This window comes from Acinonyx jubatus, chromosome C1 (genome assembly GCF_027475565.1).
Source record: "Acinonyx jubatus isolate Ajub_Pintada_27869175 chromosome C1, VMU_Ajub_asm_v1.0, whole genome shotgun sequence".
NCBI lineage: Eukaryota > Metazoa > Chordata > Mammalia > Carnivora > Felidae > Acinonyx > Acinonyx jubatus.
The window spans coordinates 186,520,126-186,530,391 of record NC_069381.1 but is presented as its reverse complement, the minus strand read 5'-3'; positions in this window follow the sequence as shown (position 1 = coordinate 186,530,391).

Here is a 10,266-nt window from a genome sequence, read left to right as displayed (position 1 = left end):
CTAGTTAATGGCTTAACCCAAAGGAGAGGAGATGAGGATGGTCCTGAAGGTGGCATCTGTAATGGAGGTGATGTTTCTACAGCATATTCCAGCACCATAGAACTACTAGCCCTTATTAGGGAAGGCGGGCCACCTCTGCAAGCCCAGAGGTTTGGGAAAGTTGCAGAGTCAACATCCTTGAGGCATCATCCAGATATCTTTATCCCACATTTCAGTATTGTACATTTCCGCACCAGATCCCTGAATAGACCTGCCTTGGCTGAACATTCAAATGTCTCTGGCTCTGAGACTCTAATGATTAGGTCTCAGTCTGCCTCTTAGCTATATCTGTTCCTCTACTGCAAGGGATAAAGGCCTCTTTGAGAGCTACTACAGAAATTCTCTGACTCTCACACTTAGCAATACTGCTTCCTAACAGTCCTCAGTCTGCCTATATCTTCCTGCAGGCCATTAATACAACTTAGGAGCTGGAGAATGCTGAGAGAACCATCAGACTATTACGCAACCTTAACCATGAGTAAAGAAGAAAGGGAAGGAAGGCTGAATGGAAGCTTTCCCAATGGTTCCATAGTCTGAAGGGGGGTGGGGGTTCAGAAAAACCTCTGGGAAATCTGCACTCTAAAGACAGCTATCAAAGGTCCTGTGTCTTTCAAGAAGTGGCCTGCCCCAGTATCTCTGCCACACACAGTCATTGGCTGGGAGTTGCCCTTGGAAAGCATGGCTTTAGGAAGAGTGATAGATTCAGAGTACAGAATGTAAGAACCTTCATCAATTATGCTCCTTGTAGTTGAAGGTCTTGAAGCCTAGAATTGTGTGGTTTTTTGTTTGTTTGTTTTACATGAGCTCATCTTCACTGAAATTTTTTACTATTGGCATCCCAGGGTTTTCAGGTGCGAAGACGTCCCCATCAAGCAGTTTCTCATTTGCTTCTGCTGAATCTTAAGTGTTTTACCAGAGAAAGACTACTTTTAATGTTATTTCCTTGGTCTGGGTTACTTATTTCCACGCAGGTAGTTCTGATTCAAACTCCATGCACTCACGTGTAGGCTTCCTTGAAAGTTCCCCCAAATAGCAAGGCATAATTTTTATGATCTCCACTTCAAGGGTGATGTAACAGTCATTCATGTTCCTAAACTTAAGCAAAAAAACTAAATCCTAGATTTTGTCTTAAAATTACAGGTTAGTTTTATTCTTTAAGATTAATTGCCAGGAACGGGATCTTGAGTCAACAAACTTTATGGCGTTTGATATACATATATAAAGTACTAACCAAATGTATTGCTTTGCATTCCCATCATAAAGATACAAATCCTGCAGCTTTTCTGGCACTTCTAGCTTTTTTCTTGCTATATCTGCTAATTTCATAAATGTGAACATTTTTGCATTATTTTAGTCTGTTTTTTTAGTTAGTTTTTGGTCATAAAACTGAGCATTAACTGATTAAAGAGCAACAGCAACCTGGGGTGCTGGTGTCTGGGAAATGTTCAATAATTTTGCCCAGAATGGCCAGGAGGAGGGAGATCCAACTTCTCTGAAGTTGCTGCCTGCTCTTGAATCTTCTGTCCTTTTGCACCCTGCTCTTTGGTCTGAAGAATCCACTGAACCTACCAGAATCTTTGAAACTTTGATTTTCCTTATGTAACCCCCTTCTGCCTGGGCTGCCCTACCTTTTCATTAGCCTGGCAAGTGCCTACTTTTCCCATGAATACATTTGCCCTCCTCCCTTACTTCTACCCCAATAGATTTACCATTGCTTTTGCCACTGCTGTACCTTATAGATACTTCTATCAGCATCCACAATGCTCCACTGGCTTTCATAATTTTCAGGTCTTCTCCCCATATTCTATTCCTTAAAGGCAGAGAGCATATCACTTTTGTCTTAATGTCATCAGCATTTCGAATGATGAGTGTGTATGTAATGAACACATAAAATGCTTCAAGATTATCTCTGAGAGGAGAGGGGGGTAAAGTAACATACCTTTATATTCTTTTTTTTTTCTCCTTTTATGTCCTCTTTGCATTTCTTTTCTTTGATCAATCAGCATATTCAGGTGTCCATCCACCCTATCAGGCTGACCTCCATTATGGTGGCTTTTCAATGGCAACAATCAAACCTTTCCAAAAGAGTAATTAGTCTGAGTTCACATGATTTGGAGGTTCCATACAGGTATCAAAAATCACAACAAGTATTCTAACAGTCATGCACCTAGACTTCTTAAAAATCTAGATCTGGAATGTCAAATTGAAAAAGCATGTGGATGCCAAATCAGAACTTTCCATCTTGGTCTGGACACAGCCCTACTTTCACTAGGAAGCTGGAAGGAATGTTATTAAGGATCACAGCTGCTCTCATGAATTTGCAGTTTCCAAAGTGCATTAGAGTTGACAGCACTTGCTGAGCCTCCAATATGCATAAGGAGAAGATCCCAAATGGGTTCCAGATGTCCACGGAAAGGGACTTTCAATAGTTTGGACTGAGAAATGAATTCAACAATAATAGAACGATATTCTTAAGATGCCCGCATCACAACCTTTTTACAGGTGAAAGCAACCCTGAAGTGAAGTTGTAACTCCCGTGAACACATACATACACACAACCTGGTCACACAGAAAACATCTCAGCAATGTTCTCTCTCATTCCCAGAACAGTGAGCATGGAGTATGGGAGGGAGGCTCCGAGAAGAAACACCACCCCCTTTCCACCTACATTGTCCCACAGTTTTAAGCCCTCACACGGGTCCAGAAGAAACCTAAAACTTATTATATGCTTGACTTAGCATTAGAAATGCAGGAGGAACTGGGTCTACTGGAAGAAAAGCAATCAAAGGCATTTATTTGTGAGCTGAAAATATGTTGAAAACATATTACAACATGGTAACCTAGAATTTTAGTGGTTTTGCTAAGCCAGAAAGAAGGAAAAAGGAAAGAAAATGTGTTTTTCATTTCTTGATTTGTATCATCTGGAGTAACTGAATTTTTGTCCAATAGGCTTCCTCAGGTTTCAGGCTCCAATAAAGTTTAATTGAAAAGAAATGCACCTATTCAGTCTTCCTATAGCTTGTAAAATTCAGGATTTTTGATACTATGTCTATGAAACAAAAGAGAATCTTTAAACCAAGTTATGTCAGGTGGGAAGGGGAAGGAAGAAGGTCTGCCTGACATAATTCCTCTTTCTCCCCTTTTCTCTATGGCCCCTCCCAGCCAGGACAGTTGAGTTGAAGGTGTTTCCCTGCTAAAGTTACTTGATTACTGTTAGTTCCTGTCCAGCCTTGTTTAGTCCTAGAAGAGGGTCTAGTTCAAGTTGAACATAAAACTGGAGGGAGTGCTCACACTCTACAGACCTACCTGAAATACACTGAGATGTATCGCCCCTGACTCCTACCCTCTTTATCAAGAATTATTACTCATTTGTGTAGCAGGTAGTCTGAGCTAGAAAAAAAAAAAAGCACCATAGAGGAGAAGAGACTATAGGAAAGATGTCATAAATAATACTTATGCAACCAGATATTTATATGCACATACATAGTATGTGGGCAATAAATGAAATGAACTTGATTTTTCTTCACATAAAGCTGCTGGAATATGGCTGATAAGTCAGATATAGAAAAGAAAGAGTAGATCATGATTGAAAAAAAGAAGAAGAAAAACTCAAAGAAGATGAGGGCAGAAAAACACTGTTAAAAATTTATGTACCAGCCTAGAACATGATTTATAAAATCAAGGCAATGTATATTCATTTTTATTATAAAAACAATGCATGATAACCACATATAAACTAGAAATTCCTATATCCCAATAAATAGTATGCTAACACTATGATAGATGTATACATACTAGACTGTGGACAAAGGACTCTATTAGTCTTGCTCACCACTGTTAACTCAATATTCTTAAGATGATTGGATTTGAGATATTTTTCTATGCATTTATACATATTAAATGGAATTAACCCATGCATACTATTTTGCATTTGACAGTATATTATAAACATAATTTTGTGTCAACATATATTCATCTACAGCATTATTTGCTGTATTTTATGATGGTCATTTATGTCGTAGACTCTAAGTCTAAAGTTCTCTTTTGTCTAGCAAAAGAGCGGACACAGGAGTAAAAAGGGAGATGGCTAATGTCTGGGGGAAAAGACAAGAGCCCCAAATAAGGGTCCTTGCCCTGTATTTATTCAGATCAGAAGGCTTGCAAACGTGATGGACATGTACAAAGAGACAAAGAAACTAGGGCATTAACTTGTGGATATGAGGGGGAAAAGGGGATTTTGCAGATATACAGTGTTTGGGGTTTGGGTCAATATAAAACAAATTCCAGGCGCTGGGCAGATGGGTAGATGGCTGTTAACAGCAGACAGGAGGCGCCGTGCCTGTTTATCTTTGCCAGCCTAGGGGATGAGGCAGACAGGGGGAATAACCTCAGGGTTAACAAGACACCTTTTCTTTTGTTAACCATCTCTGCTCTGGGCTGCTTGGCCTGCAGTGCAGTGGTCCAAAGTCCAGTTCACCAATTTACCTGCCCTGGCCCTATTCTCCTATGAAAGCAGCTTTCTGCTGTAGTACTAAACTTGGGGTGCTTTCACCCTAAATATCTAATCTTGTTATTCCTATGTATTGGGCACCTTTGCACCTATTCTATTTCAGGCCTTTGCCTCTCTATATATATTTTTGGGGGTTCAGCACCCCCTCCCTATTTTGGGGTGCCTTTGCACTTCCCTATTCTTGGCACCTTGGTGCCTCCCTATTCTTGGAGTGCCAATCTGGTTACCCAAACTCGGGTGTGAGCATTTTAGGACTTTGTGTTTCTTTGTGCCTTGTTAACCCATTGGTGTAGGCCCAGGGGATTCCTAAGCTTATCCCCCACACATTTATACTAAAATTTACATAATGAATTCCTTTTCTGTCTGAGCTCACTGACAGGTGGCCTTTCCTCCCTCCTTCTTCATCAGGACTATTGCTCATTCCTTTGTTTCTCCTTTTCCTTGAGCTTTCATAGAGGTGTTCTCAAGCTTTTATGAGCATTATACTTTCCTGAAGACCTTGTTAAAAATTCACACCCCTGAGCCCTGCCCCTAGAAATCTGAATTCATTTGACTGACGTGAGTCATGAGAATCTGCACATTTAAAAATGATCCAAGGTGATTTGTCTGCAATGGAGTGGAGAGATCCCAGTATGAGAATCACCATTTTGCCAAACTACAGCATATTACAAGCATATTTTCACTTTTTCTCAATATTTGTAACCCCCCACCCTATGGAAACCCTGCCCTATTTTGAGAGGAATATATAAAGGTCTTCTTCTAGGTCCAAGCGATCTAAAGTAAAGAATTTGGTACTTATGGATTCTTAGCCATAAGACGGGCCAATGTATATAATCCAACAGAAACACCCAGGCTTAACACCTCTACTGGTTTTGAGAACAACCAAGCATTTGAGACAGACTTGCGACAGAAGGATCCTTCCCAAGGTCCTCTAATAAAATTTTAACCTAACTCCAATTTTACATATGCCTTTGAGTGAGTGAGTGAGTGTGTGTGTGTGTGTGTTCACTTAGACCATACTTCCGATTAAAAAGGGCAGAAAACATACTGGGAAGTTCCTATTTTGTTTGTCTCATTGAGTAGCCTTCTCTCCACCCCTGCTTCTCACCCCTGTCTTTGGTATGATGCTGGCAAGGGGCTGACATAGACATAGAGAAGTGTCATTTATGGAATCTTTGAGTAAGCTTCTCTTCTACAGTTAAGCTTAGAATCCCATGGCTTTTTGGAAGCCAAATAATAGTGGACTGTCTTAGTATTCTGTGACCCTGTCACTTCACCTCTTTCAAGGATGAGTAGGAACCACAACAACAGTGGTAAATGAGGTCTGATTTCTGAACAAGGATTGTGGTGTGTCTGGAATCATGATAGAAGGGGCAGCAATGTCTGCGGCAGCATCTGTTCATGCCACTCACCTCTCCTCCAGAGGCTGGCACAAATATGATCATGCGAGAAGACTTCTTAAACCCCTTCTAGGATCTCCATTACATTGACAAAATCCAAAAACTTAAGCACGGCCATCAAGGCCCCTCTACCGAGTGTTTTTATGTCTCCAGACTCCCCTATTACCCCTCCTCTCTCCAGCCTTCCTCCAAATATGCATGCACACCTACTGTGTTCTCCAGTTATAACCACACTCCACTCACATTCTCAGAATCACCATCCCCTGTCACTTCTAGGCCTTTACCACACAGTTTCTTCTTTGTGGAACCTTTTGGACCACTCTTGGCATCTCTCCATCTGAAGAACTTCTACTTATCTTTTATGTCTTGGTTTAGACATTGCTTTATTCTAAGAAGCCTTCCTTCATCCTTACCCCTCCATAGTAGGTTGAATAATGGCCACCCAAAGATATTATGTCCTAATCCCTGGAATTTCCTTATTTGGAAAAAGGGTCTTTGCAGATGTAATTAAGGATCTTATGATGATAAGAATACTACCTTAGATTGTCCATGTGGGCATACAAGTGTCCTTATAAGAGAGACAAAGGGAGATAACACAGAGGACCCAGCCACATGACGATGAAGGAAGGTGTTGGAGTGATGTAGCCACAAACCCAGGAATGCCAGGGCAGTTGCCAGAAGCTGGAAGATACAAAGAACCGATTCTCCCTTATGATCCCTAGAAGGAGAGCAGCCCAGCTGGATTTCTAGCCTCCAGAACTATGAAAGAATCCGTTTCTGTTGTTTTAAGCCGCAAAGTTTATGTGGTAATTTGTTAAAACCTTAAAAACTTAATACACTCTCCAACCTGGAAAAGTTCTTCCTTCCTTCTCCATGACACACCTGGTACAGAACTTACAGCACTCAATTAATATCATTTATTTGCCTGTCTTAAGACGCCCATGAAACTAGGATAAGGAGGAGCACTGTCTGTTCTGCTCCCCACTGTACCTTCAGTGCCTACATTGGCGCTTTCATAAAGTAGCTGTTCAACGAATATTTGTAAAATGAACACATGAATGAATGAATGAATGAATGAACAAGGAAATATTTTATTATAGAGAGAAAACATGGACACCTAATAATGACTATCTGAAAGTCGATTATGTCCATAGAGGGAGAAGAAACTAAAATATATTGAATGTCTACTCTACCAGTTACCATGCCAGATGAATAATGTATATTATCTCATTACTCCTCACAGAGTAACCAGAATAACCAGAGTAGTTATTACTGCCTGGTTTTGTAGAAGTAAGGTTCAAAAAATGAAGTAATTCCCTATAGCATATAAGACATCCATGAAGGCTCTGAGGGTGTAATGAGGCCCAACGGGTAAAAGATAGGGTGGAAGAATTCAACTTAGAAAGCTGTTTTTTGTATTAATAACCAGAGCTATCCAACAATGAGATGAGCTGCCTCCTCAAAAAACAGACAATAGCACTGGGTACGTTAAGCAAAGGCAGGATGATCATTCATCAGGATATAAAACAATATCTGAATTAAAGGGACATTGGTGTAGATTCTTAGATGACCTCTGAGAATCATCCCAACCCAGGCTCTTCGGTTCTAGGGTAAGCTGGGAAGTCATAGAGCAGCTTTGATGAAGGTTTAATCACCATGTGAATTTATTCTTATGGGCTGTAAAATCTAGTAGAGAATTAGCAACCTGCAGTCCATGTCCCAAAATGGAGCTGAAGTTGGCATGAGAGCCTAGTTCCTCTTGAGACCATTCTCTCCCATCTTTGGGTCAGTGACCCACTTTCCCTTTCCCTTCCTCTGGTGAAGATCTATCCTCAGCATTAGCCCAAACCTCTCCTCTATTTCCTGATACTCACCAGGATCAAAATGTTCAGAAAACTACTTTTGAAAGTTGTCTGAGCCTTAATTTCCCAAAATTTCCCAAAGTGTTTTAGACCCACTAGATATTCCATAAAAAATAATCTTCCCTGGAGATAGGGTTTACTCCATAATGACTCAAAGACACTGTATGAATAATTCTTTTTTATTTTTTTTTAATAAAATCTCTGACATGAACTTATTGTTTACCTCTTTCTCCCAAGGGTGGACTACAGAAAATGAGATCAGTAAATCAACAGTTCAGTTGGACTTCTGATCCCCAATCTGATACGACCTCTTCTTTCAACATCCAGGGATACTTTGTACTTTGTGCTTCTCTTAGCATCCTTATTTCACTGAGTTCCTAAACTGCCTTGTATTGCTGTTATTTGTCTTCTTGTCATCTCCCTATGAGATCACAAGCTACTTGGGAGCCAAGATAAATCTTACTTGTTTTTTATTCCTTGAAGTACCTTTACTTAACACTGTATAGCATGTGCTAGTCAATTGAACTGGTCCAAGTTTGACTATATTGTAATTTTTTAATTTATGTGAATCTGATTATATTTCATTAATAGATAAGAATTTTTTGGCTGTAGGGTAAATAGTACTTTCTGAATTCACATCGATGTGATGACCTTTCAGCTTGGAAAGATTAACAACTTACTATATGCAGAAATGATTACAACCAAGATTTTAAGATTTTTCTCTGTTGCCTATCAATTAAAAGATTTGTGCATTCTTTCTCAGACACACCAACATACTTAATGATTGTTGCTTAGGTTTTTATTTTCATCTGATTTTCTAAATTAACACACAATAAAATCTACTCTTTTTCTACTTTGTGTTCAATTCTATGAGTTTTCACACGTATATAGACCACCACTATCATCAGAGTACAGAACAATTCCACCATCCCAAAAAACTCTCTCATGCTATCCTTTATTTTCATGCCTTTCTTCAGCCCTGATCACTGGCACCCACTTGCTCTAGGACTATAGTTTTGTCTTTTGGAGAATGCCAAATAAATGGCATCATACACTATGTAACTTTTTAAGACTGGCCTCTTTCACTTAACATAATGCTTTTTAGATTCATCCAGGTTGTGTGTATGAACATCTGTTCCTTTTTATTGCTAAGTGGTATTCCATTGGATGGATGTATCATAATTTACCCATTTACCCACTGAAGGATATTTAGGTTGTTTCTATTTTTAAGTGGCTATGAATAGAGCTGCTATGAACATTTAAGTACAGATTTTTGTGTGAACATAAGTTTTCATTTCTCTATGGTAAATACCCAGGTGTAGGATTTGCTGGGTCATATGGAAAGTGTATGTTCTCTTCATAAGGTGCTGTCAAACTGGCTGAACCATTTGGCTTTCCCACCAGCAATGTATGAAAGTTCTGGTTGCTTTGCCTCTTCACCACCACTTGGTATCATTAGCACTTTTTTTTAATCATTGTAAAAGACATGTAGTTATATCTCATTGTTATTTGGGTTTTTATAACGTTTATAAATGAAGTAATTCTATTAAAGTTGGGCAAGGGGGGGGGCGGGTATTGAGCAGAATACGTGGTCCCATAGCTAGTTTTAATCTTATTTTCCAATATCCCAAGTGTATAATGTAGTAGCTACCTTACAAAATATTTCAAGATTGAGCTTAGAACTGTATTATCATTTTCTGAAAATATTTTTGAAGTTTAACTGACAGTGTATAGTAGTAAAGCAACTGGATGATCCAGCTGAACCTAAGCAGAAATCATGACTGGACATAACAGAAAATGCAATAACTCCAGCACAGGGTAAAGGCAAAGTGATACAGAGTGTAGAAGCGGGAAGTCACCTTTCTGCCATAATCTCTGGGTTGGGTTCTTCTTCCCAGGACTCCCACTCCCTACGCTGTATGCATGCTGAGCCATATTCATTCCCACATGAGGGTTTTAGCACATTCTGTCCCCTCTGCCTGAAGGACTCTTCCCCATATCTTGGTAAGATTGGTTCCTTCTTATCATTCAGATTTCCTCTTAAGTATTGGTGTCATCAATGATATCAACAGCACCTATCTTAATGAAGGGCCACAAATCACTCTATTTTCAGCATGGTTCTCATCATTACCTGACATTATCTTATTTATTTATGATCTTCTCTCCTTATCAACTCAATAGTTTCTGTGCCCAAAACAATGCCTCACACATAGTAAACACTCAGTAAATGGGTGTTGAATGAGTGGATGACTGAATGGATAAATGTACTTGTAAGAAACTTTCTTTCTGCAGAGACTGTGGGGGGATGTGTTACTCATGGTACTTTAAACCTAAGCCCTGACCGTAACTTAGTCTTCACATCTTTGAGGCATTGATGGGAAGGGTAAACAAACTGGAACCACCATTTCAAGGTTGTAAGCACTTTTCTGTCTTGCGAGGCGGAGACTCAAATCTT